The sequence below is a fragment of the Pteropus medius genome, unplaced genomic scaffold (assembly GCF_902729225.1).
Source record: "Pteropus medius unplaced genomic scaffold, Ma_sr-lr_union100, whole genome shotgun sequence".
Taxonomy (NCBI): Eukaryota; Metazoa; Chordata; class Mammalia; order Chiroptera; family Pteropodidae; genus Pteropus; species Pteropus medius.
In genome coordinates this window covers 1,258,409-1,267,994 of record NW_024345483.1, presented here as the reverse complement: position 1 = coordinate 1,267,994, position 9,586 = coordinate 1,258,409, and the positions used below count along the sequence as shown (strand labels likewise).

At 45.0% G+C, this 9,586-nt stretch overlaps 1 pseudogene; it reads right to left on the bottom strand.

The window, feature by feature from the left end:
* Nucleotides 1-3,503: 3,503 nt before the first annotated feature.
* Nucleotides 3,504-3,622, bottom strand: LOC120611514 (uncharacterized; annotated as a pseudogene).
* Between the last annotated feature and the right edge of the window lie 5,964 nt (nt 3,623-9,586).

Below are 9,586 nucleotides of genomic sequence, written 5' to 3'. Positions count from 1 at the left end.
TTGTCTTCCTATTTTGGCTGCCTTTCTGTGTCTGTTTCTATGTACTAAGCAAAGTTCCTAAGTCTCCCGTTCTTATTAGTGTGGATTTGTGAAGTAGGTGTCCAGTGGCACAGTCCTGAGAGGGGTTCAACTGCAGGCCAAATTTAGCCTCAGGCTGTGCCCCTCCAGGGCCACCTGTTGAGATTCAGCAAGCAATCCACAGATACTGTGCTTATAGTTGCCTCAAAAGGCCACCCCAGAAACCAAGGCCAGCTACCTCCACCAGTGTAAGTCTCAGCAAGGAGCACCTGACTTGCTGAGGATATACCCGGATGTGGCTTGGGTGGGGCCGCGAGTGGGGAGAGGCAGGACAGAGCGACCTCTGTTATCTAGTTTGATGACATCACTGCTATGGAGGTGCTGTGTCCACACACTGGGACGGGGGAGGGCTCAACGGGAAACAATGGATACCGCCGGCACTTCTGTACAGAGCGAATCTCGCCTAAGCCCTCACTCCAACAATGTCACCCTATAAGTCCCTGGTGCCCCCTGTGCACAGCCGAGTCAGCACCAGTGCTCAGAGCAAGCAGGTCCATCACCGCAAAAATTCGTTTGTGGACGCGGCCCCTTTAAGAGGCGTCTGCCGCTCTCACTGCCACTGCCGCTACCACTGCCACAGCCTCCATTTCACTCAGCCACTGGACACTGGGCAGCCCCGCGTCCTTGCTCCGTCCTACCTTCTGCCGTTGCAGGGTAAGTTCTTGGATTTCTCCCTAGTTGTATGACTTATTCATCTAGATCCCAGGCGATTTTTCCTTGCTGCTGCTCTTTGTTTCTGTCACAACTTTGATTTGGTCGCCGGAGAGAGAAATAGAGCCTCTATCATCTACGCCATGTTTTTATTCCCCATTGTATTATATTTATTGTCTATGGAGTTCGAGAATATGACTTCTATAAGAAAAAAAAAAAACCTCTGTTTTGTTCACCGCTGTTTTCGAAGCACCGAGAACAATGCATAATACTTAGTAGGTGATCAATAAATATTTAGTGAAGTCAGACAGAGAAAGCAAAATACCATATGATCTCACTTATATGTGAAATCTAAAAAACAGAATAAATGAACAAACAAAATAGAAACAGACAGAGATACAGAGAACAAACTGGTGATTGCTGGATGGGAGGGGTTGGCGGAATGGGTGAAAAAGATGAAGGGATTAAGAAGTGCAAATTGCCAGTTATAAAATATGTCATGGGGATGTAATGTGCAGCATAGGGAATATAGTCAATAATATTGTAATAACTATGTATGATGCCAGGTGGGCACTAGACTTAGGGGGATCACTTCGTAAGTTATATAAATGTATGACCACTATTCTGCACACCTAAAACTAATACAAAATAGTATTGAATGTCGACTATAATTGAAAAAAAAAGAATGAGCTTCAAAAAAACAAAATTAATAGACATTGACATACGGACAGATGGAGACTTATTAACATGTATAGATTCCTGGAAGAACTAAGACTAAAAGATAATTTTAGAGGAAAGACTATACCTCCTTCTTGATTCTCCGCATACAACTAATTAATACATTTATGGATCTGAAAAAATATATTTATTGAATAATGGCTGAATACATCTTCCAGTGTGATTCCCTCTAAAATTTGTCACCTCTTCAAAAGTGTTCATGACCTTGAGAAATTTAGGGACAGAAACCAAAAGCAAAACAGCTACCACCTGAGTGACCACAAGAGCATTGAAACAGAATGAAGGGGAGGTGTTGAGACAGGAAGTGAAGAGGGGACTTTGGATTGGCAAAGTGACTTGTGAAGATAGCCTTTGAGTGACTGGGGTTGCAGGAATGCAGATTGGGAGGACTCCCACAAGAAACCCTGCCCTCAAAGTACAGCATGATTTTATAGCTCTTTCTGGAGTCATTCTCCCAAGAAACCCAGAAAAGCCTATCTGAATTTCCCACAGCAAAATGTTCTGTACTTCATGCATCATTAAAAATTCAGGATACTTTTAGTCTGTTCTACCAGCCTTCTCAGGTAAGAGGAATCCCAGCTTAGGAAAAAAATGACACAGACTCTGGAGCAGCAAGACCGAGCCAAGCTTCCTTCTGCAGGCTCTCATTAGCTAAGATCACTGAAGGACTTTGGCTCCCCCAGCCGCCTCTGTGCCAGCTGCAAGGGTCACATTTGCTTCACAGAGGCCCAGAAGCTGCTAGACTTGGCCACAAGTGTTTACCCTGTTGTGCTGGCTTCAGCGCCTTCTCTAACTCCACAACAAACAGCTTCTTGCCCTCAGGGCAGCACCTGGTCTCTTGAGAGTTTTCTCTGACGGATCTCCTCCTGTCCCTGTCCTGAGCACAAGCTACTTTGGGTGCCTTAGTGAGTGTTAGAGAGATCGCGAATGGCCAGCCACAACCTGCAGGTTCAAGCTGATATAGTCAACCTACGGTCTGTCTCTAGGTGAGGCCCACAGTGACCATCACATCTAAAATCACAGCCCCTACTTGCCTACCCACAACTTCACTTCCTTGTTCTCTGTCACCCCATGTTAGTTATCACCGTTAGTTATCACCTCGTAGCATGCTTTCCTTTGTTGTTGTTGTGGATTTTTCTTCTCCCTCTACCAGATTTAACTCAATAAGGGCAAAGATTTTTGTCAGTTTTGTTCACTGATGTGTATATCGGCAGTGCCTAAAATGAGTGCCAGTGTATACATGGAGCTTGTTATGTGCCAAGCACTGTTTTAAGCACTTAGTATCGGTTAAATAACTTAATCCCCACAAGAACCTATAAAGAAAGTACTGTTACGATCCCCATTTTATAGATAAAGAAATGGAGGCACAGAAAAGTTAAGTAACTTGTCCAAGATCACATAGCCAGTAAGTGACAGAATTGATATTTGAACCATGGCTTACACGTAACCACTAGAGTATACCACCAAAAGTGAAACAGGACATTGTACAAAGCAAGCACTCCATAAGAGAATAAAAGATTGAATCGACGAGTGGAACTGTGAAGTGTTCCCCTTGCTGTGGGGAATCTGGTCCATTTTTGTTTGTTTGTTTGTTTGTTTGTTTGTTTGTTTTTGAGCATGAACCCATTGCTGCCTTTATTTTCTGTAAAATGCGTTTCTTGTTTAAAAGTAATGCTGTGTGGAAAACCATTAAGTTGACTAAAGCATTAATATTATATAATAACATTAAAATAATAAGCTATTTAAGACTGTTATTTTAAAGTCTTTGTCTATTAAGTGTGTTGCTTATGTTTCTTTGAGTTGGTTTCTGCCACTTTATTTTCTTCCTTTGCATGGGTTGTTTTTTTTCTGTTTCTTTGTATGCCTTGTCATTTCGTAGTTATTGTTGTTAAACATTATGCATTTGAAAAAACAGTCACCTTTCCCAGTCTTTGTGGACTGGCCCTGTGTCAGGGAAGTGCTTCATTAATTAGCTGAGCCTAGATTCTAAGCTTGGGGTCAGCCCAAGGAGAAATCTTAAGATCTTTTTTTTTTTAAGCCTACAGCACCTGGTCTTCCTAGGTGGTCTCCCATCCAAGTACTAACCAGGCCCGATCCTGCTTAGCTTCCAAGATCAGACAAGATCGGGCATGTTGAGAGCAGCATGGCCATAGACAAGATCTTTTTAGGTATTTACTGAACACACATCTTGCCTGGGCCCACGTATGGCTGTTTTGATTTTCCTGTGTACACAGCTGCCTTTAAATGTCTTAGCATCCCAAGGTGTCTCTCTTTGGGGCTGCCACTCATAATCTCTTACCCCAGGAGTCTGCGAGTCAGTCTCCCTTCAGTTTTCCTGAGCAGCACTCACTGCTCCTTCCTGCTTGAGACCCAAGTTAGACAAAAAAGATCAGTCCTTCAGGCAGCTCCAGGTAGATTAAAATGTTGAATATAAGATCCGCTCTGCTTCCTCTGGCTTATAGTTTTCTCTTTTGTACTTTCTTTGTTTGGCTTTGGTGTTAGAGAAATACTGGTTTCATAAAATGAATTGAGAGATAATCCTTACATGTTTATTTTCTGAGAGAGTTTGCATACAAGTGGTATTATTTCTCCCATAAATCTGACAGGATTCACCAGTGAGACTTTCTGGACCAAGAATTTTCTTCTGCAGAAGATTTTGAATTTTTAATTCAATTTCTTTACTTGATAAAGCTTATAAAATAAGCTCTATATATTCCTTGCAAATAGTTCCCAAGTTATATCTCCAAAATGTTAGAAGTGATGGGATTACAGTTTTTCCTTTTTTTAAATATTTCTTGTTATTTTTTAAATTTTTTTAATTTTGTTATTTATTTTTTAATTAATTATTTATTATTTATTTCATTAAAGAAATGATTTAAATTCCTCCCCCCACCTCCCCCTTCCCCTCTCCTCCCTCCCCCTTTCCCCTTACCCCTCCCTCTCCTCTGTGTGGAATCTGGTCTGTTTGTTTACACCATCGTCCCCACTGTGTCTCTTCCCAGGAGCCCTCAGGACCAAAAACCTGTTTTTTCTCCAGCAAGCCACTTCCTCCCTCCCTCCCTCATTCCTTTTTCCTTACCTTCATCTCCCCCTCCGCTCTTTCCATTCCTTTCTCCCCCCCTTTCCTCTGGAAGACGCTGGAGAGGGTGTGCTACTTTATGAAGAGGGTGCAGCTAGCAGCAAGCCCCCTCCTCAGTCATTCTTTCCTCTGGGCATTCGACTGGGCCACAAATGCTCTCTGAGTACTTGTAATGCCAGGGTCTAGAGGAGCCACAAATATGTGTAAAACAAATTCTCTGAACTCAATAAATCAACAACAGGAGGGGAGGTCTGGGTGAAGGAGAGACATGATACATCACTGCTGATACGAAGTAGATTGAGATGAGTGCTAAAGAAGGGACAGCTAGGGTCATGGGGATGAAGATCTAGGACTTGGAATTGGATTTGGAAAAGGTGGCACTTTAGCTGAACTAGGGTTGGGTTTTCAAAAGATAGCAGTGAGAAGTGTATTCCAAGTGAAGAGAAAATCAGGGAGCCAAGAAGGCTGTTGCAATTGTAAATTTGAGACAGGACATCCCCAGAAGGAATGCTCTCCGTGCAGGGTGGAGCCCAGGCTTTGAGGGCCCTGCTTGTCAGCTAAGGAAGAGGCTGCCCCAAGTAGCAGAACTTCAGGACCCATTTGATGTTCAATGGCACCTTCCTCTACAGGGATGATGTCTTTCCTTGAACTTCAACATTGTACCTGAGGGAGGTATGGGCAGGTGTTCTTAGTTATGTCATATCACAGGGACTCACAGGGTGATCTTACCCAACTGGACTTCCCTACTTTTTTTCTTTTACTCCCTCTTTCCTGCTTTCCCCCTTTCTGACCACACAGTCTCATTTCTAGCTCCTGACTATATAGCTTTCTTACCTCCAGCCACCGCTGCATCTAATTTGGGCCCTGCTGTCTCGCCTGGGTGGTGGCAAAGACTGATTTCTCACTCCACTCTGCCATTGCCTCGCTTGGCCCACTGTCAAGCAGCCAGGCACCAAGGCTCTGGTAGGTTCCCAATACATGCCAGGCATTGGGCCAGGGAAGTCACGCCCCTCCCCTCATCCCGTCAGCTGGTGCCTCAGCTTCGCCATCTGGGAAATGAAAGGGTTGGATTCTGTGATCTTGAAAGCTCTTTCCAGCTGCAACAGTCTAGGAGAGTATTTGAATGTCCTTCTTTTGAAGCTCTGAGTTCTGTAGGAAAATAATTACCGTAAAAATGTTTCCAGGTTGGTGCACTGGCTTCTGTCAGGGCCCCACTGTTTGATGATCGCTGTGCAGACTTAAGTGATATTTACACACAAAAATGTTTTACCGTGGGATGCCATCATTGCCCTAGTGTCAGGGGCCAAAGATAACACCCCATTACAGGCCTTCCCTGTTATATGAGGAAAGATTCATTCACTCATTCAGCTAAGCCCAACTGTGTACACAAATCTGTACTAGTTGCTATAAAAAAATATGCCTGATCTCACCACGGCTTGGAGAACACAAAATCATCCAATTTGGAGAGGAAGGGACTAGTCATTGAAGGGCCATCCACCATCTACCTCCACCTTCATTCCAGAGTGAGCACCCACCAAGGGGGCAGATGGCTTCCTCCAGTAGCTCCAATAGACTCACAGGTAGCAAGCCATTCTTTAGAATGGGACGAAGCAAACTCCGCATGGCTTCTGCCCTCGGACTATATTTCTTCAGCTCCCTTTGCTTTGTACTTATTACTAGTTTCATCTCCCTTTCTGGTGAAAGTCCTTCAAACATTTGAAGACAAAGCTCTTCCTGGTCTTTCCTTCTTCAGGCTACATACTCTGTTCCCACAGCCATTCCTCAAGTGACACCTGTGTGTGGTGGAGCTTGCTGTCCACCATATTCTCTCTGCTCCTGTTTCTTTGAAGCAGCTTTCTATATTTCATCTTAGAAATCTATCTCAGCCTGACCTGGAGGACTAAGCACACAACTTCTCCAAATCACGATTTCCAAAAGAGCAGCTATTTTATGGCGTAAACTTTGGCCTTCTTGGTTGACAAAGGCCCTGACAGCCTGTCTGGACAGGCCTCTCCAGAAAGCAAGCTCTTCTCTCACCCCCTCCTGCATTCCTCAGGCCTGAAGTACTAGCCTATCCACAAGAAGGGAGTGCTGGACATAGTTCCTTGCAAGACAACCTAAATTCCCTAGGGCTTTACACGATGGGCTCTGGCATTCTGGAGGGTGGGAAACAAGGTGAGGAGGTATGAAGCTTGGCCCTTACACATTTTAAGTGCACAAGATCAGCTCTGTACTCCAAGGACTCTTAGGGGAATCTGTTTGGAAACAGATCTTGTAAGTCCTTATCCAGCTGGCTTTAATAGTCTTACAGCAGAGTTTAAAGAGCAGATAAATAGAAGAGGGAGGGAGAGGGTAAGACAGAGAAGTGGCCCCAGCAGGATTCTCAGTGTAGCTATGACTGACGACATGTACTCCTCTCCCCCACTAGTGTACAGTCTAATGGGGGACACTAGAAGCCCCAACAGCATGTAATAGGAGATAGAAGAGATCACAAAGTTTCATGTAGGCCAGAAGTGCCACAGGAGATACTGAAAAAAGGGACGGCATTTGGGAAGTGGCAGAAATGGAGATAATAGTACTTCAAGAGGGAACACAGAGCAAACCGATTCATGACTGGTATGTTTTGGATGTCCTACAAAGCTGTCCAAAGCCATTTGGGGTGTGGGGGGAGTTTGGTGGGAAGGAGAGGAAATGTAGGGGAGGAGAGAGAACACTGGAGAGGTGGGTATGGTGGGGCTACATGGGGCTTTGTCTTGGCAGCATGCACTCACAAGTGTGTGTGTGCATGTACATGTGCATTGGCAGACATGCACTCACACACGCACCACAATTCTTGGCCTTTGGCATATAGGTAATATAAGAACAAATTCAAATTTAAAATAAGAGGCTTAATTCTCCGCGTTGAAAAATAAAGGAAGAGACTCTTCTTTTCTTTCAGAATTTCTTTCTCTATCCTTCTCAAATGTATATAAATCTTTTTAATGGCTAAATAAGCCTCTTGCCAGTCTCACAACTTGGTTAAGTTTCCTCAAGGGCCTGGGAGCCAAATCTTTACAATGTAATCATCGAGGCACATAATGCCCTATGTCCCAGTTTCTTGGGAGAAGATGGGCTTACCTTCGACTGTCACCTGATACAAAATTGTTAAACCTACCAAATGTAATGGCTTGTGTCCACTTAGCTATATGAGATTTGTTTTTTGCAATCCCTTCAGCGGGGTGCCTGTGATGCATAGTGCATTCCGATTTCATGCCTATTCAATGATAAAATGGTTTTCTTTTTCTTCTACCTTTGTGGAGAGGTTTCCTGGGCTAGGAGATTTCGTTTTTTAATTGTGTTTCCCCAGCAATGTACACAAACTCACAGATGCACAGTCACACACACTGGAACACATATTACTCACTCAGTCCCTCCTGGAGGACAGTCAGTCTCTTCTTCCCAGGGCAAATGCAGGAGGAGCAGCCTGGGACCTTCAGCTAAGAAGGCCAAAGCCCCACACGGCTGGGCCCCAGCGCTCTCTTGGTCTTTTATTGTCTTTTCTATGGTGCCCAAACCACCACCCCCTCTGCGTCTTGCTTCTACTGCGTTTCATTTACTCACTGCTGCTGCGTTTTTCCTTTCTGAGGTGTTTCTAACTTTTTCATTCCAATCATGAAAAAAGAAATGAAAACAAGAACAGGCAAAAACAAAAACAAAAGCCAAGCCAAAACAAAACTTAATGCTCATTTGCTCTGCAATGCTGCTAGAACTTTAGTTTTTCCCTTGGATTTCTCTGGCTCACTCACTCATTTATCAACTATTTATTAATTTTATTCATCGAATACTGGTAGTGCGGCTTCTGCTGGGTGTGCCAGCCTCAGCGGGATGGGAGCACTTGAAGACCCACATTTGGCCCGCGAGCCCCAGCTTGGAGGCGTGGGGCACAGGTCTGAACCCCTAACCACGCGTGGCGGTGGGTGGGCGGAGCTTCCCGCCCCCAGGCCCCGCCCCCTGCAGGCGGGAAATACTTGCTGCTACCACTCTGTGGCAGATGAGCCTTCTGACCAATCCGAGCCCCCGGAGCTGGAGGACCGCGTGTAAACCCGACTCTTCAGTCTTGGATGCTTTGTTTCCGAACCTCACAGTCTGCGCGAGCCCTGGTCTCACTTTCTGGGCGCTGGCACTCGCTTCTTCATTCAACCAACCGATCGCGAGCGCCTCCTTTGAACCCGGCCCTTGTAGGGCACAACGTGTGTATATCTTGGGGGTGTGACCCTGTCACATTAGTCCTCAAGGTTTCCTTGTCCAGTATCCCTTCCCCAGTAGCACAGCCTGCGGTGGAAAGCCCATCTGGTAAGTACTTGGGCCAGGATCCTTCATCTTGGCATTGGCAACTGGGACCTTGCTGCCCTTCTTGGGCCAGGGTTCCTCTTACAGTAACAAACCCCGTGATGTGCCAGGGGATGCAAGACCCTAAACTGACCCTGCACCATGCTGGACAGGTGGCGGGGCCTGTTTCACTGCTCTCCGGCACCTACTTTTGCTTTGCCGGAAGAGCACAGACTCTACTTAATGCATTACAGGTCTCAACTCCAAGGCTCCAGATCTTTTGGGGCCAGGTGGCTGAGAATAATCATCAGCCATGGACCCCAAGCATTCCCTGACTCCATTAGCAAATCTCTTCACTAGCTCTATGATCTCCGGCAGATAGATCGGGGAAAGGCAGCATGATGAAAATTTTAGCGAAATAATTGAGAGTCAGGAGATAAGGGGCACTGTAAGGTCTTCACCTAACTTCAAAATTTTCCTTAGTCTCCGGTTTTCTACCTGTGAAATGGTGATGGTATATAAATTGTAGGGATTGTGAATAGGCACTGTAAAAAGAAGGATGGAACACATGACTTTGAGCAATAGTGGTGGCCAGAGGCCAATGAAGATAATGGAAAGAGCCAGGCAGGATTCAAGGAAAAATTTTCATCCTTGAGTAAAACTTGCATTTCATTGCCCAAGGGATCCTGACAGAGGTTTTTACTAAAATAACTTCCAGCCAAAACTCTTTAG